Source organism: Lissotriton helveticus, chromosome 4_1 (assembly GCF_964261635.1).
Source record: "Lissotriton helveticus chromosome 4_1, aLisHel1.1, whole genome shotgun sequence".
NCBI lineage: Eukaryota > Metazoa > Chordata > Amphibia > Caudata > Salamandridae > Lissotriton > Lissotriton helveticus.
The window spans coordinates 1,692,319,162-1,692,345,311 of NC_136063.1; the positions used below are offsets into that span (position 1 = coordinate 1,692,319,162).

At 51.7% G+C, this 26,150-nt stretch overlaps 36 non-coding genes across 36 annotated transcripts; 12 read left to right on the forward strand and 24 right to left on the reverse strand.

Moving 5' to 3' along the window:
* Nucleotides 1–226: 226 nt before the first annotated feature.
* TRNAE-UUC (transfer RNA glutamic acid (anticodon UUC)) lies at nucleotides 227–298 on the reverse strand. Its single transcript has one exon. It is a non-coding gene; the product is annotated as a tRNA-Glu (tRNA).
* A 243-nt stretch (nucleotides 299–541) lies between these two features.
* TRNAL-UAA (transfer RNA leucine (anticodon UAA)) lies at nucleotides 542–624 on the forward strand. Its single transcript has one exon. It is a non-coding gene; the product is annotated as a tRNA-Leu (tRNA).
* A 1,100-nt stretch (nucleotides 625–1,724) lies between these two features.
* Nucleotides 1,725–1,796, reverse strand: TRNAE-CUC (transfer RNA glutamic acid (anticodon CUC)). The gene has a single exon. It is a non-coding gene; the product is annotated as a tRNA-Glu (tRNA).
* Nucleotides 1,797–2,421: 625 nt separating this feature from the next.
* On the reverse strand, nucleotides 2,422–2,493 carry TRNAE-UUC (transfer RNA glutamic acid (anticodon UUC)). Its single transcript has one exon. It is a non-coding gene; the product is annotated as a tRNA-Glu (tRNA).
* Nucleotides 2,494–2,736: 243 nt separating this feature from the next.
* On the forward strand, nucleotides 2,737–2,819 carry TRNAL-UAA (transfer RNA leucine (anticodon UAA)). The gene has a single exon. It is a non-coding gene; the product is annotated as a tRNA-Leu (tRNA).
* A 1,111-nt stretch (nucleotides 2,820–3,930) lies between these two features.
* On the reverse strand, nucleotides 3,931–4,002 carry TRNAE-CUC (transfer RNA glutamic acid (anticodon CUC)). The gene has a single exon. It is a non-coding gene; the product is annotated as a tRNA-Glu (tRNA).
* A 625-nt stretch (nucleotides 4,003–4,627) lies between these two features.
* Nucleotides 4,628–4,699, reverse strand: TRNAE-UUC (transfer RNA glutamic acid (anticodon UUC)). The gene has a single exon. It is a non-coding gene; the product is annotated as a tRNA-Glu (tRNA).
* Nucleotides 4,700–4,942: 243 nt separating this feature from the next.
* Nucleotides 4,943–5,025, forward strand: TRNAL-UAA (transfer RNA leucine (anticodon UAA)). Its single transcript has one exon. It is a non-coding gene; the product is annotated as a tRNA-Leu (tRNA).
* A 1,111-nt stretch (nucleotides 5,026–6,136) lies between these two features.
* TRNAE-CUC (transfer RNA glutamic acid (anticodon CUC)) lies at nucleotides 6,137–6,208 on the reverse strand. Its single transcript has one exon. It is a non-coding gene; the product is annotated as a tRNA-Glu (tRNA).
* A 625-nt stretch (nucleotides 6,209–6,833) lies between these two features.
* TRNAE-UUC (transfer RNA glutamic acid (anticodon UUC)) lies at nucleotides 6,834–6,905 on the reverse strand. Its single transcript has one exon. It is a non-coding gene; the product is annotated as a tRNA-Glu (tRNA).
* Nucleotides 6,906–7,148: 243 nt separating this feature from the next.
* On the forward strand, nucleotides 7,149–7,231 carry TRNAL-UAA (transfer RNA leucine (anticodon UAA)). Its single transcript has one exon. It is a non-coding gene; the product is annotated as a tRNA-Leu (tRNA).
* A 1,111-nt stretch (nucleotides 7,232–8,342) lies between these two features.
* TRNAE-CUC (transfer RNA glutamic acid (anticodon CUC)) lies at nucleotides 8,343–8,414 on the reverse strand. The gene has a single exon. It is a non-coding gene; the product is annotated as a tRNA-Glu (tRNA).
* Nucleotides 8,415–9,039: 625 nt separating this feature from the next.
* TRNAE-UUC (transfer RNA glutamic acid (anticodon UUC)) lies at nucleotides 9,040–9,111 on the reverse strand. The gene has a single exon. It is a non-coding gene; the product is annotated as a tRNA-Glu (tRNA).
* A 243-nt stretch (nucleotides 9,112–9,354) lies between these two features.
* Nucleotides 9,355–9,437, forward strand: TRNAL-UAA (transfer RNA leucine (anticodon UAA)). The gene has a single exon. It is a non-coding gene; the product is annotated as a tRNA-Leu (tRNA).
* A 1,111-nt stretch (nucleotides 9,438–10,548) lies between these two features.
* On the reverse strand, nucleotides 10,549–10,620 carry TRNAE-CUC (transfer RNA glutamic acid (anticodon CUC)). Its single transcript has one exon. It is a non-coding gene; the product is annotated as a tRNA-Glu (tRNA).
* A 625-nt stretch (nucleotides 10,621–11,245) lies between these two features.
* Nucleotides 11,246–11,317, reverse strand: TRNAE-UUC (transfer RNA glutamic acid (anticodon UUC)). Its single transcript has one exon. It is a non-coding gene; the product is annotated as a tRNA-Glu (tRNA).
* A 243-nt stretch (nucleotides 11,318–11,560) lies between these two features.
* TRNAL-UAA (transfer RNA leucine (anticodon UAA)) lies at nucleotides 11,561–11,643 on the forward strand. Its single transcript has one exon. It is a non-coding gene; the product is annotated as a tRNA-Leu (tRNA).
* Nucleotides 11,644–12,753: 1,110 nt separating this feature from the next.
* TRNAE-CUC (transfer RNA glutamic acid (anticodon CUC)) lies at nucleotides 12,754–12,825 on the reverse strand. Its single transcript has one exon. It is a non-coding gene; the product is annotated as a tRNA-Glu (tRNA).
* A 625-nt stretch (nucleotides 12,826–13,450) lies between these two features.
* On the reverse strand, nucleotides 13,451–13,522 carry TRNAE-UUC (transfer RNA glutamic acid (anticodon UUC)). Its single transcript has one exon. It is a non-coding gene; the product is annotated as a tRNA-Glu (tRNA).
* A 243-nt stretch (nucleotides 13,523–13,765) lies between these two features.
* On the forward strand, nucleotides 13,766–13,848 carry TRNAL-UAA (transfer RNA leucine (anticodon UAA)). The gene has a single exon. It is a non-coding gene; the product is annotated as a tRNA-Leu (tRNA).
* Nucleotides 13,849–14,948: 1,100 nt separating this feature from the next.
* On the reverse strand, nucleotides 14,949–15,020 carry TRNAE-CUC (transfer RNA glutamic acid (anticodon CUC)). Its single transcript has one exon. It is a non-coding gene; the product is annotated as a tRNA-Glu (tRNA).
* Nucleotides 15,021–15,645: 625 nt separating this feature from the next.
* Nucleotides 15,646–15,717, reverse strand: TRNAE-UUC (transfer RNA glutamic acid (anticodon UUC)). The gene has a single exon. It is a non-coding gene; the product is annotated as a tRNA-Glu (tRNA).
* A 243-nt stretch (nucleotides 15,718–15,960) lies between these two features.
* On the forward strand, nucleotides 15,961–16,043 carry TRNAL-UAA (transfer RNA leucine (anticodon UAA)). Its single transcript has one exon. It is a non-coding gene; the product is annotated as a tRNA-Leu (tRNA).
* A 1,111-nt stretch (nucleotides 16,044–17,154) lies between these two features.
* Nucleotides 17,155–17,226, reverse strand: TRNAE-CUC (transfer RNA glutamic acid (anticodon CUC)). The gene has a single exon. It is a non-coding gene; the product is annotated as a tRNA-Glu (tRNA).
* A 625-nt stretch (nucleotides 17,227–17,851) lies between these two features.
* On the reverse strand, nucleotides 17,852–17,923 carry TRNAE-UUC (transfer RNA glutamic acid (anticodon UUC)). The gene has a single exon. It is a non-coding gene; the product is annotated as a tRNA-Glu (tRNA).
* A 243-nt stretch (nucleotides 17,924–18,166) lies between these two features.
* TRNAL-UAA (transfer RNA leucine (anticodon UAA)) lies at nucleotides 18,167–18,249 on the forward strand. Its single transcript has one exon. It is a non-coding gene; the product is annotated as a tRNA-Leu (tRNA).
* A 1,110-nt stretch (nucleotides 18,250–19,359) lies between these two features.
* On the reverse strand, nucleotides 19,360–19,431 carry TRNAE-CUC (transfer RNA glutamic acid (anticodon CUC)). Its single transcript has one exon. It is a non-coding gene; the product is annotated as a tRNA-Glu (tRNA).
* A 625-nt stretch (nucleotides 19,432–20,056) lies between these two features.
* TRNAE-UUC (transfer RNA glutamic acid (anticodon UUC)) lies at nucleotides 20,057–20,128 on the reverse strand. The gene has a single exon. It is a non-coding gene; the product is annotated as a tRNA-Glu (tRNA).
* A 243-nt stretch (nucleotides 20,129–20,371) lies between these two features.
* TRNAL-UAA (transfer RNA leucine (anticodon UAA)) lies at nucleotides 20,372–20,454 on the forward strand. Its single transcript has one exon. It is a non-coding gene; the product is annotated as a tRNA-Leu (tRNA).
* Nucleotides 20,455–21,564: 1,110 nt separating this feature from the next.
* On the reverse strand, nucleotides 21,565–21,636 carry TRNAE-CUC (transfer RNA glutamic acid (anticodon CUC)). Its single transcript has one exon. It is a non-coding gene; the product is annotated as a tRNA-Glu (tRNA).
* Nucleotides 21,637–22,261: 625 nt separating this feature from the next.
* On the reverse strand, nucleotides 22,262–22,333 carry TRNAE-UUC (transfer RNA glutamic acid (anticodon UUC)). The gene has a single exon. It is a non-coding gene; the product is annotated as a tRNA-Glu (tRNA).
* Nucleotides 22,334–22,576: 243 nt separating this feature from the next.
* TRNAL-UAA (transfer RNA leucine (anticodon UAA)) lies at nucleotides 22,577–22,659 on the forward strand. The gene has a single exon. It is a non-coding gene; the product is annotated as a tRNA-Leu (tRNA).
* Nucleotides 22,660–23,770: 1,111 nt separating this feature from the next.
* TRNAE-CUC (transfer RNA glutamic acid (anticodon CUC)) lies at nucleotides 23,771–23,842 on the reverse strand. The gene has a single exon. It is a non-coding gene; the product is annotated as a tRNA-Glu (tRNA).
* A 625-nt stretch (nucleotides 23,843–24,467) lies between these two features.
* On the reverse strand, nucleotides 24,468–24,539 carry TRNAE-UUC (transfer RNA glutamic acid (anticodon UUC)). Its single transcript has one exon. It is a non-coding gene; the product is annotated as a tRNA-Glu (tRNA).
* Nucleotides 24,540–24,782: 243 nt separating this feature from the next.
* On the forward strand, nucleotides 24,783–24,865 carry TRNAL-UAA (transfer RNA leucine (anticodon UAA)). The gene has a single exon. It is a non-coding gene; the product is annotated as a tRNA-Leu (tRNA).
* A 1,110-nt stretch (nucleotides 24,866–25,975) lies between these two features.
* TRNAE-CUC (transfer RNA glutamic acid (anticodon CUC)) lies at nucleotides 25,976–26,047 on the reverse strand. Its single transcript has one exon. It is a non-coding gene; the product is annotated as a tRNA-Glu (tRNA).
* Nucleotides 26,048–26,150: the final 103 nt, after the last annotated feature.

The following is a 26,150-nucleotide window of genomic DNA, read 5'->3' on the forward strand; positions in this document are numbered from 1 at the left end:
CTGGTGAGCTGGTACTGCACTTTACACACACATAGAGCACCAGACTGGGTGGAGGAGTGCGTGCGCATAAAGGTGGCTGAGGGCAATGGGAGCAAAACAACCTGGGGCACAGGGGACCCAGTCCCTTTCCTCCTCTTTCGTTCATGGGTAGGGGTACCTTTTTAAGGACCTTCGTTTAAAAAAAGCTACTGGGACAAAACACTCAAATCTATGCTTTAGAGGTATCTTCCCTGACCGGGAATCGAACCCGGGCCGCGGCGGTGAAAGCGCCGAATCCTAGCCACTAGACCACCAGGGAGGAGATGCTCTTGTGTGCTTGCCTTGCTCACCTCCTTATTGTGACTAAGCTAACTCCAATATAAAAATTGCCCGTAAAGTCCGAGTGGGAGAAAGTTAGGTGTCACACAGTGTGTTTGTCATAAGCATTTACCTTTAGCCTCCTGCAAAAGCCTTTTAACTCCGCACACAGCTCTTGCTGGACAGCCGGTGCTGCAGCAGCCAGCAGAAAAAGGGAGTTGAGTAAAGCTGGGCCTTGGGTCTCACCAGGGTGGCCGAGTGGTTAAGGCGTTGGACTTAAGATCCAATGGACGTTTGTCCGCATGGGTTCGAGCCCCATTCCTGGTATGGGTTTTCAGCTGCTTTGTAAGAAAGTGCAGATGCTTTTGAAAAGCATTTTCCTGCGCCCTTCCACTGCCCCTCTCCAACAGTCCCCATTCAAGTCTCAGCTGTGGGGTCTGCTGCTATTCTGCTACCAGCATGGATGCTTCCCAAAGCAATGCAGTGCCATCTACGCAGATCCCCTGCTTAGAGAAATACACCTCCTATATCTTTTCCCACTGAAGGGAGCAGGAGGAAGTACTTGCTTCCTGGGGAACATGGGTCTGCCCCTGGAATTTTTTAACCCGGCTCTTGCAGATTTCTCCCCTTTTTTGATTTCACCTACAAGCTCTCCCTTGCCAGAGGAGCAGGATCTGCTGATGCAGGCCCGGCTGGCTCAAACGTGCAAAGGCTTTTCCCCAAACCTCTGGGGGAAAATTGAGGAGAGTTCCCTCCTCTCGCCTTCCGAACGGGCTTCCAAACGGGCAATGCCCTGACGGGTCCCCCACAACCCATCCTGCCCACAGCCACACCCCTGTATAAGAGGGTGACCCATGTCCCTCACCCTCCATGTTCGAACGGAAGGCACCGTCTGTCCTGAGGGGTGTACCAGACAGGCATCTCTCCAGCCAGGCAGACCCCTGCAGCACCCGTTAAGCTCCAAAGCCTATACATTCCCAAGATGCCACAGGTCAGTATGCAAATCAGACAGCCCTGGCCACACCCTCCCTGTGGCTGGCCTCTGCTTTTTTCCGTACGTGCAGCTCAGTTTTTTCTTACCCAGATCCAGACTTCCATTTTAGCAAAAAGGTGGGTTGCAATGGGTCCAGGATGCCATTTGGAAAAAAAACTGCAGGCCTGTCAAAGGAGACTTCCTGCCGCACGCCATGTGGTCAGAAGCCTACAAAAGGAATTGCACTTTGGAATACAGGGTCTCACTTGCTCAAGAGCCTTACACAAGTGACTTTCCTCCCGCTGTGGAAAGCAGCTATAAAGGGACCTTGCGAAAATGATATTTGGAGCTATACTGCGTGATGCTAGGCAAACTGTGAGTCAGAAAGCAACTTCATTTTGAGAAGCCCGCGACCTACGGGAAGGAAAAGTTTTGAAGGGAAGAAGAAGGACTTTTCCCTGACCGGGAATCGAACCCGGGCCGCGGCGGTGAGAGCGCCGAATCCTAACCACTAGACCACCAGGGAGCCCAGTGCCATGCAGCAAAAGTTCATACACTGCTTTCCGAATGACAAAGCTCATGGGGGCTGAAAGCTTATTTTTCTCTACAGCACATATGAATCAGAAATTGAAAAAATCCTCATAATGCCACCCGACTGTCTGTCACTTCCAAGCACAGGCCATCCTCTCCCCCTTGCTACTGAACCGATGAATTCCTGTACAATCGGGATCCACGGGAAAACACAAGAGGGACACCTAGTGGCTGCTGATGGCGCACAGACAGCTGGAACACTTTCTCAACCCTGTCTCGTTATTCAGCTTGCTGGAAGAATACATTGCTCTTAAGCGATTCAAGAGTGCAAGGGAGAAGAGTGCTCCAAAGTAGATGTATGCATCACAGCAGGGGTTTCCAGCAATTTACCTTTCTGGTGAGCTGGTACTGCACTTTACACACACATAGAGCACCAGACTGGGTGGAGGAGTGCGTGCGCATAAAGGTGGCTTAGGGCAATGGGAGCAAAACAACCTGGGGCACAGGGGACCCAGTCCCTTTCCTCCTCTTTCATTCATGGGTAGGGGTACCTTTTTAAGGACCTTCGTTTAAAAAAAGCTACTGGGACAAAACACTCAAATCTATGCTTTAGAGGTATCTTCCCTGACCGGGAATCGAACCCAGGCCGCGGCGGTGAAAGCGCCGAATCCTAGCCACTAGACCACCAGGGAGGAGATGCTCTTGTGTGCTTGCCTTGCTCACCCCCTTATTGTGACTAAGCTAACTCTAATATAAAAATTGCCCGTAAAGTCCGAGTGGGAGAAAGTTAGGTGTCACACAGTGTGTTTGTCATAAGCATTTACCTTTAGCCTCCTGCAAAAGCCTTTTAACTCCGCAAACAGCTCTTGCTGGACAGCCGTTGCTGCAGCAGCCAGCAGAAAAAGGGAGTTGAGTAAAGCTGGGCCTTGGGTCTCACCAGGGTGGCCGAGTGGTTAAGGCGTTGGACTTAAGATCCAATGGACGTTTGTCCGCATGGGTTCGAGCCCCATTCCTGGTATGGGTTTTCAGCTGCTTTGTAAGAAAGTGCAGATGCTTTTGAAAAGCATTTTCCTGCGCCCTTCCACTGCCCCTCTCCAACAGTCCCCATTCAAGTCTCAGCGGTGGGGTCTGCTGCTATTCTGCTACCAGCATGGATGCTTCCCAAAGCAATGCAGTGCCATCTACGCAGATCCCCTGCTTAGAGAAATACACCTCCTATATCTTTTCCCACTGAAGGGAGCAGGAGGAAGTACTTGCTTCCTGGGGAACATGGGTCTGCCCCTGGAATTTTTTAACCCGGCTCTTGCAGATTTCTCCCCTTTTTTGATTTCACCTACAAGCTCTCCCTTGCCAGAGGAGCAGGATCTGCTGATGCAGGCCCGGCTGGCTCAAACGTGCAAAGGCTTTTCCCCAAACCTCTGGGGGAAAATTGAGGAGAGTTCCCTGCCCCCGCCTCCTCTCGCCTTCCGAACGGGCTTCCAAACGGGCAATGCCCTGACGGGTCCCCCACAACCCGTCCTGCCCACAGCCACACCCCTGTATAAGAGGGTGACCCATGTCCCTCACCCTCCATGTTCGAACGGAAGGCACCGTCTGTCCTGAGGGGTGTACCAGACAGGCATCTCTCCAGCCAGGCAGACCCCTGCAGCACCCGTTAAGCTCCAAAGCCTATACATTCCCAAGATGCCACAGGTCAGTATGCAAATCAGACTGCCCTGGCCACACCCTCCCTGTGGCTGGCCTCTGCTTTTTTCCGTACGTGCAGCTCAGTTTTTTCTTACCCAGATCCAGACTTCCATTTTAGCAAAAAGGTGGGTTGCAATGGGTCCAGGATGCCATTTGGAAACAAAGCCTGCAGGCCTGTCAAAGGAGACTTCCTGCCGCACGCCATGTGGTCAGAAGCCTACAAAAGGAATTGCACTTTGGAATACAGGGTCTCACTTGCTCAAGAGCCTTGAACAAGTGACTTTCCTCCCGCTGTGGAAAGCAGCTATAAAGGGACCTTGCGAAAATGATATTTGGAGCTATACTGCGTGATGCTAGGCAAACTGTGAGTCAGAAAGCAACTTCATTTTGAGAAGCCCGCGACCTACGGGAAGGAAAAGTTTTCAAGGGCAGAAGAAGGACTTTTCCCTGACCGGGAATCGAACCCGGGCCGCGGCGATGAGAGCGCCGAATCCTAACCACTAGACCACCAGAGAGCCCAGTGCCATGCAGCAAAAGTTCATACACTGCTTTCCGAATGACAAAGCTCATGGGGGCTGAAAGCTTATTTTTCACTACAGCACATATGAATCAGAAATTGAAAAAATCCTCATAATGCCACCCGACTGTCTGTCACTTCCAAGCACAGGCCATCCTCTCCCCCTTGCTACTGAACCGATGAATTCCTGTACAATCGGGATCCACGGGAAAACACAAGAGGGACACCTAGTGGCTGCTGATGGCGCACAGACAGCTGGAACACTTTCTCAACCCTGTCTCGTTATTCAGCTTGCTGGAAGAATACATTGCTCTTAAGCGATTCAAGAGTGCAAGGGAGAAGAGTGCTCCAAAGTAGATGTATGTATCACAGCAGGGGTTTCCAGCAATTTACCTTTCTGGTGAGCTGGTACTGCACTTTACACACACATAGAGCACCAGACTGGGTGGAGGAGTGCGTGCGCATAAAGGTGGCTGAGGGCAATGGGAGCAAAACAACCTGGGGCACAGGGGACCCAGTCCCTTTCCTCCTCTTTCGTTCATGGGTAGGGGTACCTTTTTAAGGACCTTCGTTTAAAAAAAGCTACTGGGACAAAACACTCAAATCTATGCTTTAGAGGTATCTTCCCTGACCGGGAATCGAACCCGGGCCGCGGCGGTGAAAGCGCCGAATCCTAGCCACTAGACCACCAGGGAGGAGATGCTCTTGTGTGCTTGCCTTGCTCACCCCCTTATTGTGACTAAGCTAACTCCAATATAAAAATTGCCCGTAAAGTCCGAGTGGGAGAAAGTTAGGTGTCACACAGTGTGTTTGTCATAAGCAATTACCTTCAGCCTCCTGCAAAAGCCTTTTAATTCCGCAAACAGCTCTTGCTGGACAGCCGGTACTGCAGCAGCCAGCAGAAAAAGGGAGTTGAGTAAAGCTGGGCCTTGGGTCTCACCAGGGTGGCCGAGTGGTTAAGGCGTTGGACTTAAGATCCAATGGACGTTTGTCCGCATGGGTTCGAGCCCAATTCCTGGTATGGGTTTTCAGCTGCTTTGTAAGAAAGTGCAGATGCTTTTGAAAAGCATTTTCCTGCGCCCTTCCACTGCCCCTCTCCAACAGTCCCCATTCAAGTCTCAGCTGTGGGGTCTGCTGCTATTCTGCTACCAGCATGGATGCTTCCCAAAGCAATGCAGTGCCATCTACGCAGATCCCCTGCTTAGAGAAATACACCTCCTATATCTTTTCCCACTGAAGGGAGCAGGAGGAAGTACTTGCTTCCTGGGGAACATGGGTCTGCCCCTGGAATTTTTTAACCCGGCTCTTGCAGATTTCTCCCCTTTTTTGATTTCACCTACAAGCTCTCCCTTGCCAGAGGAGCAGGATCTGCTGATGCAGGCCCGGCTGGCTCAAACGTGCAAAGGCTTTTCCCCAAACCTCTGGGGGGAAATTGAGGAGAGTTCCCTGCCCCCGCCTCGTCTCGCCTTCCGAACGGGCTTCCAAACGGGCAATGCCCTGACGGGTCCCCCACAACCCATCCTGCCCACAGCCACACCCCTGTATAAGAGGGTGACCCATGTCCCTCACCCTCCATGTTCGAACGGAAGGCACCGTCTGTCCTGAGGGGTGTACCAGACAGGCATCTCTCCAGCCAGGCAGACCCCTGCAGCACCCGTTAAGCTCCAAAGCCTATACATTCCCAAGATGCCACAGGTCAGTATGCAAATCAGACTGCCCTGGCCACACCCTCCCTGTGGCTGGCCTCTGCTTTTTTCCGTACGTGCAGCTCAGTTTTTTCTTACCCAGATCCAGACTTCCATTTTAGCAAAAAGGTGGGTTGCAATGGGTCCAGGATGCCATTTGGAAACAAAGCCTGCAGGCCTGTCAAAGGAGACTTCCTGCCGCACGCCATGTGGTCAGAAGCCTACAAAAGGAATTGCACTTTGGAATACAGGGTCTCACTTGCTCAAGAGCCTTGCACAAGTGACTTTCCTCCCGCTGTGGAAAGCAGCTATAAAGGGACCTTGCGAAAATGATATTTGGAGCTATACTGCGTGATGCTAGGCAAACTGTGAGTCAGAAAGCAACTTCATTTTGAGAAGCCCGCGACCTACGGGAAGGAAAAGTTTTCAAGGGCAGAAGAAGGACTTTTCCCTGACCGGGAATCGAACCCGGGCCGCGGCGGTGAGAGCGCCGAATCCTAACCACTAGACCACCAGGGAGCCCAGTGCCATGCAGCAAAAGTTCATACACTGCTTTCCGAATGACAAAGCTCATGGGGGCTGAAAGCTTATTTTTCTCTACAGCACATATGAATCAGAAATTGAAAAAATCCTCATAATGCCACCCGACTGTCTGTCACTTCCAAGCACAGGCCATCCTCTCCCCCTTGCTACTGAACCGATGAATTCCTGTACAATCGGGATCCACGGGAAAACACAAGAGGGACACCTAGTGGCTGCTGATGGCGCACAGACAGCTGGAACACTTTCTCAACCCTGTCTCGTTATTCAGCTTGCTGGAAGAATACATTGCTCTTAAGCGATTCAAGAGTGCAAGGGAGAAGAGTGCTCCAAAGTAGATGTATGCATCACAGCAGGGGTTTCCAGCAATTTACCTTTCTGGTGAGCTGGTACTGCACTTTACACACACATAGAGCACCAGACTGGGTGGAGGAGTGCGTGCGCATAAAGGTGGCTGAGGGCAATGGGAGCAAAACAACCTGGGGCACAGGGGACCCAGTCCCTTTCCTCCTCTTTCGTTCATGGGTAGGGGTACCTTTTTAAGGACCTTCGTTTAAAAAAAGCTACTGGGACAAAACACTCATATCTATGCTTTAGAGGTATCTTCCCTGACCGGGAATCGAACCCGGGCCGCGGCGGTGAAAGCGCCGAATCCTAGCCACTAGACCACCAGGGAGGAGATGCTCTTGTGTGCTTGCCTTGCTCACCTCCTTATTGTGACTAAGCTAACTCCAATATAAAAATTGCCCGTAAAGTCCGAGTGGGAGAAAGTTAGGTGTCACACAGTGTGTTTGTCATAAGCATTTACCTTTAGCCTCCTGCAAAAGCCTTTTAACTCCGCAAACAGCTCTTGCTGGACAGCCGGTGCTGCAGCAGCCAGCAGAAAAAGGGAGTTGAGCAAAGCTGGGCCTTGGGTCTCACCAGGGTGGCCGAGTGGTTAAGGCGTTGGACTTAAGATCCAATGGACGTTTGTCCGCATGGGTTCGAGCCCCATTCCTGGTATGGGTTTTCAGCTGCTTTGTAAGAAAGTGCAGATGCTTTTGAAAAGCATTTTCCTGCGCCCTTCCACTGCCCCTCTCCAACAGTCCCCATTCAAGTCTCAGCTGTGGGGTCTGCTGCTATTCTGCTACCAGCATGGATGCTTCCCAAAGCAATGCAGTGCCATCTACGCAGATCCCCTGCTTAGAGAAATACACCTCCTATATCTTTTCCCACTGAAGGGAGCAGGAGGAAGTACTTGCTTCCTGGGGAACATGGGTCTGCCCCTGGAATTTTTTAACCCGGCTCTTGCAGATTTCTCCCCTTTTTTGATTTCACCTACAAGCTCTCCCTTGCCAGAGGAGCAGGATCTGCTGATGCAGGCCCGGCTGGCTCAAACGTGCAAAGGCTTTTCCCCAAACCTCTGGGGGGAAAATTGAGGAGAGTTCCCTGCCCCCGCCTCCTCTCGCCTTCCGAACGGGCTTCCAAACGGGCAATGCCCTGACGGGTCCCCCACAACCCATCCTGCCCACAGCCACACCCCTGTATAAGAGGGTGACCCATGTCCCTCACCCTCCATGTTCGAACGGAAGGCACCGTCTGTCCTGAGGGGTGTACCAGACAGGCATCTCTCCAGCCAGGCAGACCCCTGCAGCACCCGTTAAGCTCCAAAGCCTATACATTCCCAAGATGCCACAGGTCAGTATGCAAATCAGACAGCCCTGGCCACACCCTCCCTGTGGCTGGCCTCTGCTTTTTTCCGTACGTGCAGCTCAGTTTTTTCTTACCCAGATCCAGACTTCCATTTTAGCAAAAAGGTGGGTTGCAATGGGTCCAGGATGCCATTTGGAAAAAAAACTGCAGGCCTGTCAAAGGAGACTTCCTGCCGCACGCCATGTGGTCAGAAGCCTACAAAAGGAATTGCACTTTGGAATACAGGGTCTCACTTGCTCAAGAGCCTTACACAAGTGACTTTCCTCCCGCTGTGGAAAGCAGCTATAAAGGGACCTTGCGAAAATGATGTTTGGAGCTATACTGCGTGATGCTAGGGAAACTGTGAGTCAGAAAGCAACTTCATTTTGAGAAGCCCGCGACCTACGGGAAGGAAAAGTTTTGAAGGGAAGAAGAAGGACTTTTCCCTGACCGGGAATCGAACCCGGGCCGCGGCGGTGAGAGCGCCGAATCCTAACCACTAGACCACCAGGGAGCCCAGTGCCATGCAGCAAAAGTTCATACACTGCTTTCCGAATGACAAAGCTCATGGGGGCTGAAAGCTTATTTTTCACTACAGCACATATGAATCAGAAATTGAAAAAATCCTCATAATGCCACCCGACTGTCTGTCACTTCCAAGCACAGGCCATCCTCTCCCCCTTGCTACTGAACCGATGAATTCCTGTACAATCGGGATCCACGGGAAAACACAAGAGGGACACCTAGTGGCTGCTGATGGCGCACAGACAGCTGGAACACTTTCTCAACCCTGTCTCGTTATTCAGCTTGCTGGAAGAATACATTGCTCTTAAGCGATTCAAGAGTGCAAGGGAGAAGAGTGCTCCAAAGTAGATGTATGCATCACAGCAGGGGTTTCCAGCAATTTACCTTTCTGGTGAGCTGGTACTGCACTTTACACACACATAGAGCACCAGACTGGGTGGAGGAGTGCGTGCGCATAAAGGTGGCTGAGGGCAATGGGAGCAAAACAACCTGGGGCACAGGGGACCCAGTCCCTTTCCTCCTCTTTCGTTCATGGGTAGGGGTACCTTTTTAAGGACCTTCGTTTAAAAAAAGCTACTGGGACAAAACACTCAAATCTATGCTTTAGAGGTATCTTCCCTGACCGGGAATCGAACCCGGGCCGCGGCGGTGAAAGCGCCGAATCCTAGCCACTAGACCACCAGGGAGGAGATGCTCTTGTGTGCTTGCCTTGCTCACCCCCTTATTGTGACTAAGCTAACTCCAATATAAAAATTGCCCGTAAAGTCCGAGTGGGAGAAAGTTAGGTGTCACACAGTGTGTTTGTCATAAGCAATTACCTTCAGCCTCCTGCAAAAGCCTTTTAATTCCGCAAACAGCTCTTGCTGGACAGCCGGTACTGCAGCAGCCAGCAGAAAAAGGGAGTTGAGTAAAGCTGGGCCTTGGGTCTCACCAGGGTGGCCGAGTGGTTAAGGCGTTGGACTTAAGATCCAATGGACGTTTGTCCGCATGGGTTCGAGCCCAATTCCTGGTATGGGTTTTCAGCTGCTTTGTAAGAAAGTGCAGATGCTTTTGAAAAGCATTTTCCTGCGCCCTTCCACTGCCCCTCTCCAACAGTCCCCATTCAAGTCTCAGCTGTGGGGTCTGCTGCTATTCTGCTACCAGCATGGATGCTTCCCAAAGCAATGCAGTGCCATCTACGCAGATCCCCTGCTTAGAGAAATACACCTCCTATATCTTTTCCCACTGAAGGGAGCAGGAGGAAGTACTTGCTTCCTGGGGAACATGGGTCTGCCCCTGGAATTTTTTAACCCGGCTCTTGCAGATTTCTCCCCTTTTTTGATTTCACCTACAAGCTCTCCCTTGCCAGAGGAGCAGGATCTGCTGATGCAGGCCCGGCTGGCTCAAACGTGCAAAGGCTTTTCCCCAAACCTCTGGGGGGAAATTGAGGAGAGTTCCCTGCCCCCGCCTCGTCTCGCCTTCCGAACGGGCTTCCAAACGGGCAATGCCCTGACGGGTCCCCCACAACCCATCCTGCCCACAGCCACACCCCTGTATAAGAGGGTGACCCATGTCCCTCACCCTCCATGTTCGAACGGAAGGCACCGTCTGTCCTGAGGGGTGTACCAGACAGGCATCTCTCCAGCCAGGCAGACCCCTGCAGCACCCGTTAAGCTCCAAAGCCTATACATTCCCAAGATGCCACAGGTCAGTATGCAAATCAGACTGCCCTGGCCACACCCTCCCTGTGGCTGGCCTCTGCTTTTTTCCGTACGTGCAGCTCAGTTTTTTCTTACCCAGATCCAGACTTCCATTTTAGCAAAAAGGTGGGTTGCAATGGGTCCAGGATGCCATTTGGAAACAAAGCCTGCAGGCCTGTCAAAGGAGACTTCCTGCCGCACGCCATGTGGTCAGAAGCCTACAAAAGGAATTGCACTTTGGAATACAGGGTCTCACTTGCTCAAGAGCCTTGCACAAGTGACTTTCCTCCCGCTGTGGAAAGCAGCTATAAAGGGACCTTGCGAAAATGATATTTGGAGCTATACTGCGTGATGCTAGGCAAACTGTGAGTCAGAAAGCAACTTCATTTTGAGAAGCCCGCGACCTACGGGAAGGAAAAGTTTTCAAGGGCAGAAGAAGGACTTTTCCCTGACCGGGAATCGAACCCGGGCCGCGGCGGTGAGAGCGCCGAATCCTAACCACTAGACCACCAGGGAGCCCAGTGCCATGCAGCAAAAGTTCATACACTGCTTTCCGAATGACAAAGCTCATGGGGGCTGAAAGCTTATTTTTCTCTACAGCACATATGAATCAGAAATTGAAAAAATCCTCATAATGCCACCCGACTGTCTGTCACTTCCAAGCACAGGCCATCCTCTCCCCCTTGCTACTGAACCGATGAATTCCTGTACAATCGGGATCCACGGGAAAACACAAGAGGGACACCTAGTGGCTGCTGATGGCGCACAGACAGCTGGAACACTTTCTCAACCCTGTCTCGTTATTCAGCTTGCTGGAAGAATACATTGCTCTTAAGCGATTCAAGAGTGCAAGGGAGAAGAGTGCTCCAAAGTAGATGTATGCATCACAGCAGGGGTTTCCAGCAATTTACCTTTCTGGTGAGCTGGTACTGCACTTTACACACACATAGAGCACCAGACTGGGTGGAGGAGTGCGTGCGCATAAAGGTGGCTGAGGGCAATGGGAGCAAAACAACCTGGGGCACAGGGGACCCAGTCCCTTTCCTCCTCTTTCGTTCATGGGTAGGGGTACCTTTTTAAGGACCTTCGTTTAAAAAAAGCTACTGGGACAAAACACTCATATCTATGCTTTGGAGGTATCTTCCCTGACCGGGAATCGAACCCGGGCCGCGGCGGTGAAAGCGCCGAATCCTAGCCACTAGACCACCAGGGAGGAGATGCTCTTGTGTGCTTGCCTTGCTCACCTCCTTATTGTGACTAAGCTAACTCCAATATAAAAATTGCCCGTAAAGTCCGAGTGGGAGAAAGTTAGGTGTCACACAGTGTGTTTGTCATAAGCATTTACCTTTAGCCTCCTGCAAAAGCCTTTTAACTCCGCAAACAGCTCTTGCTGGACAGCCGTTGCTGCAGCAGCCAGCAGAAAAAGGGAGTTGAGTAAAGCTGGGCCTTGGGTCTCACCAGGGTGGCCGAGTGGTTAAGGCGTTGGACTTAAGATCCAATGGACGTTTGTCCGCATGGGTTCGAGCCCCATTCCTGGTATGGGTTTTCAGCTGCTTTGTAAGAAAGTGCAGATGCTTTTGAAAAGCATTTTCCTGCGCCCTTCCACTGCCCCTCTCCAACAGTCCCCATTCAAGTCTCAGCGGTGGGGTCTGCTGCTATTCTGCTACCAGCATGGATGCTTCCCAAAGCAATGCAGTGCCATCTACGCAGATCCCCTGCTTAGAGAAATACACCTCCTATATCTTTACCCACTGAAGGGAGCAGGAGGAAGTACTTGCTTCCCGGGGAACATGGGTCTGCCCCTGGAATTTTTTAACCCGGCTCTTGCAGATTTCTCCCCTTTTTTGATTTCACCTACAAGCTCTCCCTTGCCAGAGGAGCAGGATCTGCTGATGCAGGCCCGGCTGGCTCAAACGTGCAAAGGCTTTTCCCCAAACCTCTGGGGGAAAATTGAGGAGAGTTCCCTGCCCCCGCCTCCTCTCGCCTTCCGAACGGGCTTCCAAACGGGCAATGCCCTGACGGGTCCCCCACAACCCATCCTGCCCACAGCCACACCCCTGTATAAGAGGGTGACCCATGTCCCTCACCCTCCATGTTCGAACGGAAGGCACCGTCTGTCCTGAGGGGTGTACCAGACAGGCATCTCTCCAGCCAGGCAGACCCCTGCAGCACCCGTTAAGCTCCAAAGCCTATACATTCCCAAGATGCCACAGGTCAGTATGCAAATCAGACAGCCCTGGCCACACCCTCCCTGTGGCTGGCCTCTGCTTTTTTCCGTACGTGCAGCTCAGTTTTTTCTTACCCAGATCCAGACTTCCATTTTAGCAAAAAGGTGGGTTGCAATGGGTCCAGGATGCCATTTGGAAAAAAAACTGCAGGCCTGTCAAAGGAGACTTCCTGCCGCACGCCATGTGGTCAGAAGCCTACAAAAGGAATTGCACTTTGGAATACAGGGTCTCACTTGCTCAAGAGCCTTACACAAGTGACTTTCCTCCCGCTGTGGAAAGCAGCTATAAAGGGACCTTGCGAAAATGATATTTGGAGCTATACTGCGTGATGCTAGGGAAACTGTGAGTCAGAAAGCAACTTCATTTTGAGAAGCCCGCGACCTACGGGAAGGAAAAGTTTTGAAGGGAAGAAGAAGGACTTTTCCCTGACCGGGAATCGAACCCGGGCCGCGGCGGTGAGAGCGCCGAATCCTAACCACTAGACCACCAGGGAGCCCAGTGCCATGCAGCAAAAGTTCATACACTGCTTTCCGAATGACAAAGCTCATGGGGGCTGAAAGCTTATTTTTCACTACAGCACATATGAATCAGAAATTGAAAAAATCCTCATAATGCCACCCGACTGTCTGTCACTTCCAAGCACAGGCCATCCTCTCCCCCTTGCTACTGAACCGATGAATTCCTGTACAATCGGGATCCACGGGAAAACACAAGAGGGACACCTAGTGGCTGCTGATGGCGCACAGACAGCTGGAACACTTTCTCAACCCTGTCTCGTTATTCAGCTTCCTGGAAGAATACATTGCTCTTAAGCGATTCAAGAGTGCAAGGGAGAAGAGTGCTCCAAAGTAGATGTATGCATCACAGCAGGGGTTTCCAGCAATTTACCTTTCTGGTGAGCTGGTACTGCACTTTACACACACATAGAGCACCAGACTGGGTGGAGGAGTGCGTGCGCATAAAGGTGGCTGAGGGCAATGGGAGCAAAACAACCTGGGGCACAGGGGACCCAGTCCCTTTCCTCCTCTTTCGTTCATGGGTAGGGGTACCTTTTTAAGGACCTTCGTTTAAAAAAAGCTACTGGGACAAAACACTCAAATCTATGCTTTAGAGGTATCTTCCCTGACCGGGAATCGAACCCGGGCCGCGGCGGTGAAAGCGCCGAATCCTAGCCACTAGACCACCAGGGAGGAGATGCTCTTGTGTGCTTGCCTTGCTCACCCCCTTATTGTGACTAAGCTAACTCCAATATAAAAATTGCCCGTAAAGTCCGAGTGGGAGAAAGTTAGGTGTCACACAGTGTGTTTGTCATAAGCAATTACCTTCAGCCTCCTGCAAAAGCCTTTTAATTCCGCAAACAGCTCTTGCTGGACAGCCGGTGCTGCAGCAGCCAGCAGAAAAAGGGAGTTGAGTAAAGCTGGGCCTTGGGTCTCACCAGGGTGGCCGAGTGGTTAAGGCGTTGGACTTAAGATCCAATGGACGTTTGTCCGCATGGGTTCGAGCCCAATTCCTGGTATGGGTTTTCAGCTGCTTTGTAAGAAAGTGCAGATGCTTTTGAAAAGCATTTTCCTGCGCCCTTCCACTGCCCCTCTCCAACAGTCCCCATTCAAGTCTCAGCTGTGGGGTCTGCTGCTATTCTGCTACCAGCATGGATGCTTCCCAAAGCAATGCAGTGCCATCTACGCAGATCCCCTGCTTAGAGAAATACACCTCCTATATCTTTTCCCACTGAAGGGAGCAGGAGGAAGTACTTGCTTCCTGGGGAACATGGGTCTGCCCCTGGAATTTTTTAACCCGGCTCTTGCAGATTTCTCCCCTTTTTTGATTTCACCTACAAGCTCTCCCTTGCCAGAGGAGCAGGATCTGCTGATGCAGGCCCGGCTGGCTCAAACGTGCAAAGGCTTTTCCCCAAACCTCTGGGGGAAAATTGAGGAGAGTTCCCTCCTCTCGCCTTCCGAACGGGCTTCCAAACGGGCAATGCCCTGACGGGTCCCCCACAACCCATCCTGCCCACAGCCACACCCCTGTATAAGAGGGTGACCCATGTCCCTCACCCTCCATGTTCGAACGGAAGGCACCGTCTGTCCTGAGGGGTGTACCAGACAGGCATCTCTCCAGCCAGGCAGACCCCTGCAGCACCCGTTAAGCTCCAAAGCCTATACATTCCCAAGATGCCACAGGTCAGTATGCAAATCAGACAGCCCTGGCCACACCCTCCCTGTGGCTGGCCTCTGCTTTTTTCCGTACGTGCAGCTCAGTTTTTTCTTACCCAGATCCAGACTTCCATTTTAGCAAAAAGGTGGGTTGCAATGGGTCCAGGATGCCATTTGGAAAAAAAACTGCAGGCCTGTCAAAGGAGACTTCCTGCCGCACGCCATGTGGTCAGAAGCCTACAAAAGGAATTGCACTTTGGAATACAGGGTCTCACTTGCTCAAGAGCCTTACACAAGTGACTTTCCTCCCGCTGTGGAAAGCAGCTATAAAGGGACCTTGCGAAAATGATGTTTGGAGCTATACTGCGTGATGCTAGGGAAACTGTGAGTCAGAAAGCAACTTCATTTTGAGAAGCCCGCGACCTACGGGAAGGAAAAGTTTTGAAGGGAAGAAGAAGGACTTTTCCCTGACCGGGAATCGAACCCGGGCCGCGGCGGTGAGAGCGCCGAATCCTAACCACTAGACCACCAGGGAGCCCAGTGCCATGCAGCAAAAGTTCATACACTGCTTTCCGAATGACAAAGCTCATGGGGGCTGAAAGCTTATTTTTCACTACAGCACATATGAATCAGAAATTGAAAAAATCCTCATAATGCCACCCGACTGTCTGTCACTTCCAAGCACAGGCCATCCTCTCCCCCTTGCTACTGAACCGATGAATTCCTGTACAATCGGGATCCACGGGAAAACACAAGAGGGACACCTAGTGGCTGCTGATGGCGCACAGACAGCTGGAACACTTTCTCAACCCTGTCTCGTTATTCAGCTTGCTGGAAGAATACATTGCTCTTAAGCGATTCAAGAGTGCAAGGGAGAAGAGTGCTCCAAAGTAGATGTATGCATCACAGCAGGGGTTTCCAGCAATTTACCTTTCTGGTGAGCTGGTACTGCACTTTACACACACATAGAGCACCAGACTGGGTGGAGGAGTGCGTGCGCATAAAGGTGGCTGAGGGCAATGGGAGCAAAACAACCTGGGGCACAGGGGACCCAGTCCCTTTCCTCCTCTTTCGTTCATGGGTAGGGGTACCTTTTTAAGGACCTTCGTTTAAAAAAAGCTACTGGGACAAAACACTCAAATCTATGCTTTAGAGGTATCTTCCCTGACCGGGAATCGAACCCGGGCCGCGGCGGTGAAAGCGCCGAATCCTAGCCACTAGACCACCAGGGAGGAGATGCTCTTGTGTGCTTGCCTTGCTCACCCCCTTATTGTGACTAAGCTAACTCCAATATAAAAATTGCCCGTAAAGTCCGAGTGGGAGAAAGTTAGGTGTCACACAGTGTGTTTGTCATAAGCAATTACCTTCAGCCTCCTGCAAAAGCCTTTTAATTCCGCAAACAGCTCTTGCTGGACAGCCGGTACTGCAGCAGCCAGCAGAAAAAGGGAGTTGAGTAAAGCTGGGCCTTGGGTCTCACCAGGGTGGCCGAGTGGTTAAGGCGTTGGACTTAAGATCCAATGGACGTTTGTCCGCATGGGTTCGAGCCCAATTCCTGGTATGGGTTTTCAGCTGCTTTGTAAGAAAGTGCAGATGCTTTTGAAAAGCATTTTCCTGCGCCCTTCCACTGCCCCTCTCCAACAGTCCCCATTCAAGTCTCAGCTGTGGGGTCTGCTGCTATTCTGCTACCAGCATGGATGCTTCCCAAAGCAATGCAGTGCCATCTACGCAGATCCCCTGCTTAGAGAAATACACCTCCTATATCTTTTCCCACTGAAGGGAGCAGGAGGAAGTACTTGCTTCCTGGGGAACATGGGTCTGCCCCTGGAATTTTTTAACCCGGCTCTTGCAGATTTCTCCCCTTTTTTGATTTCACCTACAAGCTCTCCCTTGCCAGAGGAGCAGGATCTGCTGATGCAGGCCCGGCTGGCTCAAACGTGCAAAGGCTTTTCCCCAAACCTCTGGGGGGAAATTGAGGAGAGTTCCCTGCCCCCGCCTCGTCTCGCCTTCCGAACGGGCTTCCAAACGGGCAATGCCCTGACGGGTCCCCCACAACCCATCCTGCCCACAGCCACACCCCTGTATAAGAGGGTGACCCATGTCCCTCACCCTCCATGTTCGAACGGAAGGCACCGTCTGTCCTGAGGGGTGTACCAGACAGGCATCTCTCCAGCCAGGCAGACCCCTGCAGCACCCGTTAAGCTCCAAAGCCTATACATTCCCAAGATGCCACAGGTCAGTATGCAAATCAGACTGCCCTGGCCACACCCTCCCTGTGGCTGGCCTCTGCTTTTTTCCGTACGTGCAGCTCAGTTTTTTCTTACCCAGATCCAGACTTCCATTTTAGCAAAAAGGTGGGTTGCAATGGGTCCAGGATGCCATTTGGAAACAAAGCCTGCAGGCCTGTCAAAGGAGACTTCCTGCCGCACGCCATGTGGTCAGAAGCCTACAAAAGGAATTGCACTTTGGAATACAGGGTCTCACTTGCTCAAGAGCCTTGCACAAGTGACTTTCCTCCCGCTGTGGAAAGCAGCTATAAAGGGACCTTGCGAAAATGATATTTGGAGCTATACTGCGTGATGCTAGGCAAACTGTGAGTCAGAAAGCAACTTCATTTTGAGAAGCCCGCGACCTACGGGAAGGAAAAGTTTTCAAGGGCAGAAGAAGGACTTTTCCCTGACCGGGAATCGAACCCGGGCCGCGGCGGTGAGAGCGCCGAATCCTAACCACTAGACCACCAGGGAGCCCAGTGCCATGCAGCAAAAGTTCATACACTGCTTTCCGAATGACAAAGCTCATGGGGGCTGAAAGCTTATTTTTCTCTACAGCACATATGAATCAGAAATTGAAAAAATCCTCATAATGCCACCCGACTGTCTGTCACTTCCAAGCACAGGCCATCCTCTCCCCCTTGCTACTGAACCGATGAATTCCTGTACAATCGGGATCCACGGGAAAACACAAGAGGGACACCTAGTGGCTGCTGATGGCGCACAGACAGCTGGAACACTTTCTCAACCCTGTCTCGTTATTCAGCTTGCTGGAAGAATACATTGCTCTTAAGCGATTCAAGAGTGCAAGGGAGAAGAGTGCTCCAAAGTAGATGTATGCATCACAGCAGGGGTTTCCAGCAATTTACCTTTCTGGTGAGCTGGTACTGCACTTTACACACACATAGAGCACCAGACTGGGTGGAGGAGTGCGTGCGCATAAAGGTGGCTGAGGGCAATGGGAGCAAAACAACCTGGGGCACAGGGGACCCAGTCCCTTTCCTCCTCTTTCGTTCATGGGTAGGGGTACCTTTTTAAGGACCTTCGTTTAAAAAAAGCTACTGGGACAAAACACTCATATCTATGCTTTGGAGGTATCTTCCCTGACCGGGAATCGAACCCGGGCCGCGGCGGTGAAAGCGCCGAATCCTAGCCACTAGACCACCAGGGAGGAGATGCTCTTGTGTGCTTGCCTTGCTCACCTCCTTATTGTGACTAAGCTAACTCCAATATAAAAATTGCCCGTAAAGTCCGAGTGGGAGAAAGTTAGGTGTCACACAGTGTGTTTGTCATAAGCATTTACCTTTAGCCTCCTGCAAAAGCCTTTTAACTCCGCAAACAGCTCTTGCTGGACAGCCGTTGCTGCAGCAGCCAGCAGAAAAAGGGAGTTGAGTAAAGCTGGGCCTTGGGTCTCACCAGGGTGGCCGAGTGGTTAAGGCGTTGGACTTAAGATCCAATGGACGTTTGTCCGCATGGGTTCGAGCCCCATTCCTGGTATGGGTTTTCAGCTGCTTTGTAAGAAAGTGCAGATGCTTTTGAAAAGCATTTTCCTGCGCCCTTCCACTGCCCCTCTCCAACAGTCCCCATTCAAGTCTCAGCGGTGGGGTCTGCTGCTATTCTGCTACCAGCATGGATGCTTCCCAAAGCAATGCAGTGCCATCTACGCAGATCCCCTGCTTAGAGAAATACACCTCCTATATCTTTACCCACTGAAGGGAGCAGGAGGAAGTACTTGCTTCCCGGGGAACATGGGTCTGCCCCTGGAATTTTTTAACCCGGCTCTTGCAGATTTCTCCCCTTTTTTGATTTCACCTACAAGCTCTCCCTTGCCAGAGGAGCAGGATCTGCTGATGCAGGCCCGGCTGGCTCAAACGTGCAAAGGCTTTTCCCCAAACCTCTGGGGGAAAATTGAGGAGAGTTCCCTGCCCCCGCCTCCTCTCGCCTTCCGAACGGGCTTCCAAACGGGCAATGCCCTGACGGGTCCCCCACAACCCATCCTGCCCACAGCCACACCCCTGTATAAGAGGGTGACCCATGTCCCTCACCCTCCATGTTCGAACGGAAGGCACCGTCTGTCCTGAGGGGTGTACCAGACAGGCATCTCTCCAGCCAGGCAGACCCCTGCAGCACCCGTTAAGCTCCAAAGCCTATACATTCCCAAGATGCCACAGGTCAGTATGCAAATCAGACAGCCCTGGCCACACCCTCCCTGTGGCTGGCCTCTGCTTTTTTCCGTACGTGCAGCTCAGTTTTTTCTTACCCAGATCCAGACTTCCATTTTAGCAAAAAGGTGGGTTGCAATGGGTCCAGGATGCCATTTGGAAAAAAAACTGCAGGCCTGTCAAAGGAGACTTCCTGCCGCACGCCATGTGGTCAGAAGCCTACAAAAGGAATTGCACTTTGGAATACAGGGTCTCACTTGCTCAAGAGCCTTACACAAGTGACTTTCCTCCCGCTGTGGAAAGCAGCTATAAAGGGACCTTGCGAAAATGATATTTGGAGCTATACTGCGTGATGCTAGGGAAACTGTGAGTCAGAAAGCAACTTCATTTTGAGAAGCCCGCGACCTACGGGAAGGAAAAGTTTTGAAGGGAAGAAGAAGGACTTTTCCCTGACCGGGAATCGAACCCGGGCCGCGGCGGTGAGAGCGCCGAATCCTAACCACTAGACCACCAGGGAGCCCAGTGCCATGCAGCAAAAGTTCATACACTGCTTTCCGAATGACAAAGCTCATGGGGGCTGAAAGCTTATTTTTCACTACAGCACATATGAATCAGAAATTGAAAAAATCCTCATAATGCCACCCGACTGTCTGTCACTTCCAAGCACAGGCCATCCTCTCCCCCTTGCTACTGAACCGATGAATTCCTGTACAATCGGGATCCACGGGAAAACACAAGAGGGACACCTAGTGGCTGCTGATGGCGCACAGACAGCTGGAACACTTTCTCAACCCTGTCTCGTTATTCAGCTTCCTGGAAGAATACATTGCTCTTAAGCGATTCAAGAGTGCAAGGGAGAAGAGTGCTCCAAAGTAGATGTATGCATCACAGCAGGGGTTTCCAGCAATTTACCTTTCTGGTGAGCTGGTACTGCACTTTACACACACATAGAGCACCAGACTGGGTGGAGGAGTGCGTGCGCATAAAGGTGGCTGAGGGCAATGGGAGCAAAACAACCTGGGGCACAGGGGACCCAGTCCCTTTCCTCCTCTTTCGTTCATGGGTAGGGGTACCTTTTTAAGGACCTTCGTTTAAAAAAAGCTACTGGGACAAAACACTCAAATCTATGCTTTAGAGGTATCTTCCCTGACCGGGAATCGAACCCGGGCCGCGGCGGTGAAAGCGCCGAATCCTAGCCACTAGACCACCAGGGAGGAGATGCTCTTGTGTGCTTGCCTTGCTCACCCCCTTATTGTGACTAAGCTAACTCCAATATAAAAATTGCCCGTAAAGTCCGAGTGGGAGAAAGTTAGGTGTCACACAGTGTGTTTGTCATAAGCAATTACCTTCAGCCTCCTGCAAAAGCCTTTTAATTCCGCAAACAGCTCTTGCTGGACAGCCGGTGCTGCAGCAGCCAGCAGAAAAAGGGAGTTGAGTAAAGCTGGGCCTTGGGTCTCACCAGGGTGGCCGAGTGGTTAAGGCGTTGGACTTAAGATCCAATGGACGTTTGTCCGCATGGGTTCGAGCCCAATTCCTGGTATGGGTTTTCAGCTGCTTTGTAAGAAAGTGCAGATGCTTTTGAAAAGCATTTTCCTGCGCCCTTCCACTGCCCCTCTCCAACAGTCCCCATTCAAGTCTCAGCTGTGGGGTCTGCTGCTATTCTGCTACCAGCATGGATGCTTCCCAAAGCAATGCAGTGCCATCTACGCAGATCCCCTGCTTAGAGAAATACACCTCCTATATCTTTTCCCACTGAAGGGAGCAGGAGGAAGTACTTGCTTCCTGGGGAACATGGGTCTGCCCCTGGAATTTTTTAACCCGGCTCTTGCAGATTTCTCCCCTTTTTTGATTTCACCTACAAGCTCTCCCTTGCCAGAGGAGCAGGATCTGCTGATGCAGGCCCGGCTGGCTCAAACGTGCAAAGGCTTTTCCCCAAACCTCTGGGGGGAAATTGAGGAGAGTTCCCTGCCCCCGCCTCGTCTCGCCTTCCGAACGGGCTTCCAAACGGGCAATGCCCTGACGGGTCCCCCACAACCCATCCTGCCCACAGCCACACCCCTGTATAAGAGGGTGACCCATGTCCCTCACCCTCCATGTTCGAACGGAAGGCACCGTCTGTCCTGAGGGGTGTACCAGACAGGCATCTCTCCAGCCAGGCAGACCCCTGCAGCACCCGTTAAGCTCCAAAGCCTATACATTCCCAAGATGCCACAGGTCAGTATGCAAATCAGACAGCCCTGGCCACACCCTCCCTGTGGCTGGCCTCTGCTTTTTTCCGTACGTGCAGCTCAGTTTTTTCTTACCCAGATCCAGACTTCCATTTTAGCAAAAAGGTGGGTTGCAATGGGTCCAGGATGCCATTTGGAAAAAAAACTGCAGGCCTGTCAAAGGAGACTTCCTGCCGCACGCCATGTGGTCAGAAGCCTACAAAAGGAATTGCACTTTGGAATACAGGGTCTCACTTGCTCAAGAGCCTTACACAAGTGACTTTCCTCCCGCTGTGGAAAGCAGCTATAAAGGGACCTTGCGAAAATGATGTTTGGAGCTATACTGCGTGATGCTAGGGAAACTGTGAGTCAGAAAGCAACTTCATTTTGAGAAGCCCGCGACCTACGGGAAGGAAAAGTTTTGAAGGGAAGAAGAAGGACTTTTCCCTGACCGGGAATCGAACCCGGGCCGCGGCGGTGAGAGCGCCGAATCCTAACCACTAGACCACCAGGGAGCCCAGTGCCATGCAGCAAAAGTTCATACACTGCTTTCCGAATGACAAAGCTCATGGGGGCTGAAAGCTTATTTTTCACTACAGCACATATGAATCAGAAATTGAAAAAATCCTCATAATGCCACCCGACTGTCTGTCACTTCCAAGCACAGGCCATCCTCTCCCCCTTGCTACTGAACCGATGAATTCCTGTACAATCGGGATCCACGGGAAAACACAAGAGGGACACCTAGTGGCTGCTGATGGCGCACAGACAGCTGGAACACTTTCTCAACCCTGTCTCGTTATTCAGCTTGCTGGAAGAATACATTGCTCTTAAGCGATTCAAGAGTGCAAGGGAGAAGAGTGCTCCAAAGTAGATGTATGCATCACAGCAGGGGTTTCCAGCAATTTACCTTTCTGGTGAGCTGGTACTGCACTTTACACACACATAGAGCACCAGACTGGGTGGAGGAGTGCGTGCGCATAAAGGTGGCTGAGGGCAATGGGAGCAAAACAACCTGGGGCACAGGGGACCCAGTCCCTTTCCTCCTCTTTCGTTCATGGGTAGGGGTACCTTTTTAAGGACCTTCGTTTAAAAAAAGCTACTGGGACAAAACACTCAAATCTATGCTTTAGAGGTATCTTCCCTGACCGGGAATCGAACCCGGGCCGCGGCGGTGAAAGCGCCGAATCCTAGCCACTAGACCACCAGGGAGGAGATGCTCTTGTGTGCTTGCCTTGCTCACCCCCTTATTGTGACTAAGCTAACTCCAATATAAAAATTGCCCGTAAAGTCCGAGTGGGAGAAAGTTAGGTGTCACACAGTGTGTTTGTCATAAGCAATTACCTTCAGCCTCCTGCAAAAGCCTTTTAATTCCGCAAACAGCTCTTGCTGGACAGCCGGTACTGCAGCAGCCAGCAGAAAAAGGGAGTTGAGTAAAGCTGGGCCTTGGGTCTCACCAGGGTGGCCGAGTGGTTAAGGCGTTGGACTTAAGATCCAATGGACGTTTGTCCGCATGGGTTCGAGCCCAATTCCTGGTATGGGTTTTCAGCTGCTTTGTAAGAAAGTGCAGATGCTTTTGAAAAGCATTTTCCTGCGCCCTTCCACTGCCCCTCTCCAACAGTCCCCATTCAAGTCTCAGCTGTGGGGTCTGCTGCTATTCTGCTACCAGCATGGATGCTTCCCAAAGCAATGCAGTGCCATCTACGCAGATCCCCTGCTTAGAGAAATACACCTCCTATATCTTTTCCCACTGAAGGGAGCAGGAGGAAGTACTTGCTTCCTGGGGAACATGGGTCTGCCCCTGGAATTTTTTAACCCGGCTCTTGCAGATTTCTCCCCTTTTTTGATTTCACCTACAAGCTCTCCCTTGCCAGAGGAGCAGGATCTGCTGATGCAGGCCCGGCTGGCTCAAACGTGCAAAGGCTTTTCCCCAAACCTCTGGGGGGAAATTGAGGAGAGTTCCCTGCCCCCGCCTCGTCTCGCCTTCCGAACGGGCTTCCAAACGGGCAATGCCCTGACGGGTCCCCCACAACCCATCCTGCCCACAGCCACACCCCTGTATAAGAGGGTGACCCATGTCCCTCACCCTCCATGTTCGAACGGAAGGCACCGTCTGTCCTGAGGGGTGTACCAGACAGGCATCTCTCCAGCCAGGCAGACCCCTGCAGCACCCGTTAAGCTCCAAAGCCTATACATTCCCAAGATGCCACAGGTCAGTATGCAAATCAGACTGCCCTGGCCACACCCTCCCTGTGGCTGGCCTCTGCTTTTTTCCGTACGTGCAGCTCAGTTTTTTCTTACCCAGATCCAGACTTCCATTTTAGCAAAAAGGTGGGTTGCAATGGGTCCAGGATGCCATTTGGAAACAAAGCCTGCAGGCCTGTCAAAGGAGACTTCCTGCCGCACGCCATGTGGTCAGAAGCCTACAAAAGGAATTGCACTTTGGAATACAGGGTCTCACTTGCTCAAGAGCCTTGCACAAGTGACTTTCCTCCCGCTGTGGAAAGCAGCTATAAAGGGACCTTGCGAAAATGATATTTGGAGCTATACTGCGTGATGCTAGGCAAACTGTGAGTCAGAAAGCAACTTCATTTTGAGAAGCCCGCGACCTACGGGAAGGAAAAGTTTTCAAGGGCAGAAGAAGGACTTTTCCCTGACCGGGAATCGAACCCGGGCCGCGGCGGTGAGAGCGCCGAATCCTAACCACTAGACCACCAGGGAGCCCAGTGCCATGCAGCAAAAGTTCATACACTGCTTTCCGAATGACAAAGCTCATGGGGGCTGAAAGCTTATTTTTCTCTACAGCACATATGAATCAGAAATTGAAAAAATCCTCATAATGCCACCCGACTGTCTGTCACTTCCAAGCACAGGCCATCCTCTCCCCCTTGCTACTGAACCGATGAATTCCTGTACAATCGGGATCCACGGGAAAACACAAGAGGGACACCTAGTGGCTGCTGATGGCGCACAGACAGCTGGAACACTTTCTCAACCCTGTCTCGTTATTCAGCTTGCTGGAAGAATACATTGCTCTTAAGCGATTCAAGAGTGCAAGGGAGAAGAGTGCTCCAAAGTAGATGTATGCATCACAGCAGGGGTTTCCAGCAATTTACCTTTCTGGTGAGCTGGTACTGCACTTTACACACACATAGAGCACCAGACTGGGTGGAGGAGTGCGTGCGCATAAAGGTGGCTGAGGGCAATGGGAGCAAAACAACCTGGGGCACAGGGGACCCAGTCCCTTTCCTCCTCTTTCGTTCATGGGTAGGGGTACCTTTTTAAGGACCTTCGTTTAAAAAAAGCTACTGGGACAAAACACTCATATCTATGCTTTGGAGGTATCTTCCCTGACCGGGAATCGAACCCGGGCCGCGGCGGTGAAAGCGCCGAATCCTAGCCACTAGACCACCAGGGAGGAGATGCTCTTGTGTGCTTGCCTTGCTCACCTCCTTATTGTGACTAAGCTAACTCCAATATAAAAATTGCCCGTAAAGTCCGAGTGGGAGAAAGTTAGGTGTCACACAGTGTGTTTGTCATAAGCATTTACCTTTAGCCTCCTGCAAAAGCCTTTTAACTCCGCAAACAGCTCTTGCTGGACAGCCGTTGCTGCAGCAGCCAGCAGAAAAAGGGAGTTGAGTAAAGCTGGGCCTTGGGTCTCACCAGGGTGGCCGAGTGGTTAAGGCGTTGGACTTAAGATCCAATGGACGTTTGTCCGCATGGGTTCGAGCCCCATTCCTGGTATGGGTTTTCAGCTGCTTTGTAAGAAAGTGCAGATGCTTTTGAAAAGCATTTTCCTGCGCCCTTCCACTGCCCCTCTCCAACAGTCCCCATTCAAGTCTCAGCGGTGGGGTCTGCTGCTATTCTGCTACCAGCATGGATGCTTCCCAAAGCAATGCAGTGCCATCTACGCAGATCCCCTGCTTAGAGAAATACACCTCCTATATCTTTACCCACTGAAGGGAGCAGGAGGAAGTACTTGCTTCCCGGGGAACATGGGTCTGCCCCTGGAATTTTTTAACCCGGCTCTTGCAGATTTCTCCCCTTTTTTGATTTCACCTACAAGCTCTCCCTTGCCAGAGGAGCAGGATCTGCTGATGCAGGCCCGGCTGGCTCAAACGTGCAAAGGCTTTTCCCCAAACCTCTGGGGGAAAATTGAGGAGAGTTCCCTGCCCCCGCCTCCTCTCGCCTTCCGAACGGGCTTCCAAACGGGCAATGCCCTGACGGGTCCCCCACAACCCATCCTGCCCACAGCCACACCCCTGTATAAGAGGGTGACCCATGTCCCTCACCCTCCATGTTCGAACGGAAGGCACCGTCTGTCCTGAGGGGTGTACCAGACAGGCATCTCTCCAGCCAGGCAGACCCCTGCAGCACCCGTTAAGCTCCAAAGCCTATACATTCCCAAGATGCCACAGGTCAGTATGCAAATCAGACAGCCCTGGCCACACCCTCCCTGTGGCTGGCCTCTGCTTTTTTCCGTACGTGCAGCTCAGTTTTTTCTTACCCAGATCCAGACTTCCATTTTAGCAAAAAGGTGGGTTGCAATGGGTCCAGGATGCCATTTGGAAAAAAAACTGCAGGCCTGTCAAAGGAGACTTCCTGCCGCACGCCATGTGGTCAGAAGCCTACAAAAGGAATTGCACTTTGGAATACAGGGTCTCACTTGCTCAAGAGCCTTACACAAGTGACTTTCCTCCCGCTGTGGAAAGCAGCTATAAAGGGACCTTGCGAAAATGATATTTGGAGCTATACTGCGTGATGCTAGGGAAACTGTGAGTCAGAAAGCAACTTCATTTTGAGAAGCCCGCGACCTACGGGAAGGAAAAGTTTTGAAGGGAAGAAGAAGGACTTTTCCCTGACCGGGAATCGAACCCGGGCCGCGGCGGTGAGAGCGCCGAATCCTAACCACTAGACCACCAGGGAGCCCAGTGCCATGCAGCAAAAGTTCATACACTGCTTTCCGAATGACAAAGCTCATGGGGGCTGAAAGCTTATTTTTCACTACAGCACATATGAATCAGAAATT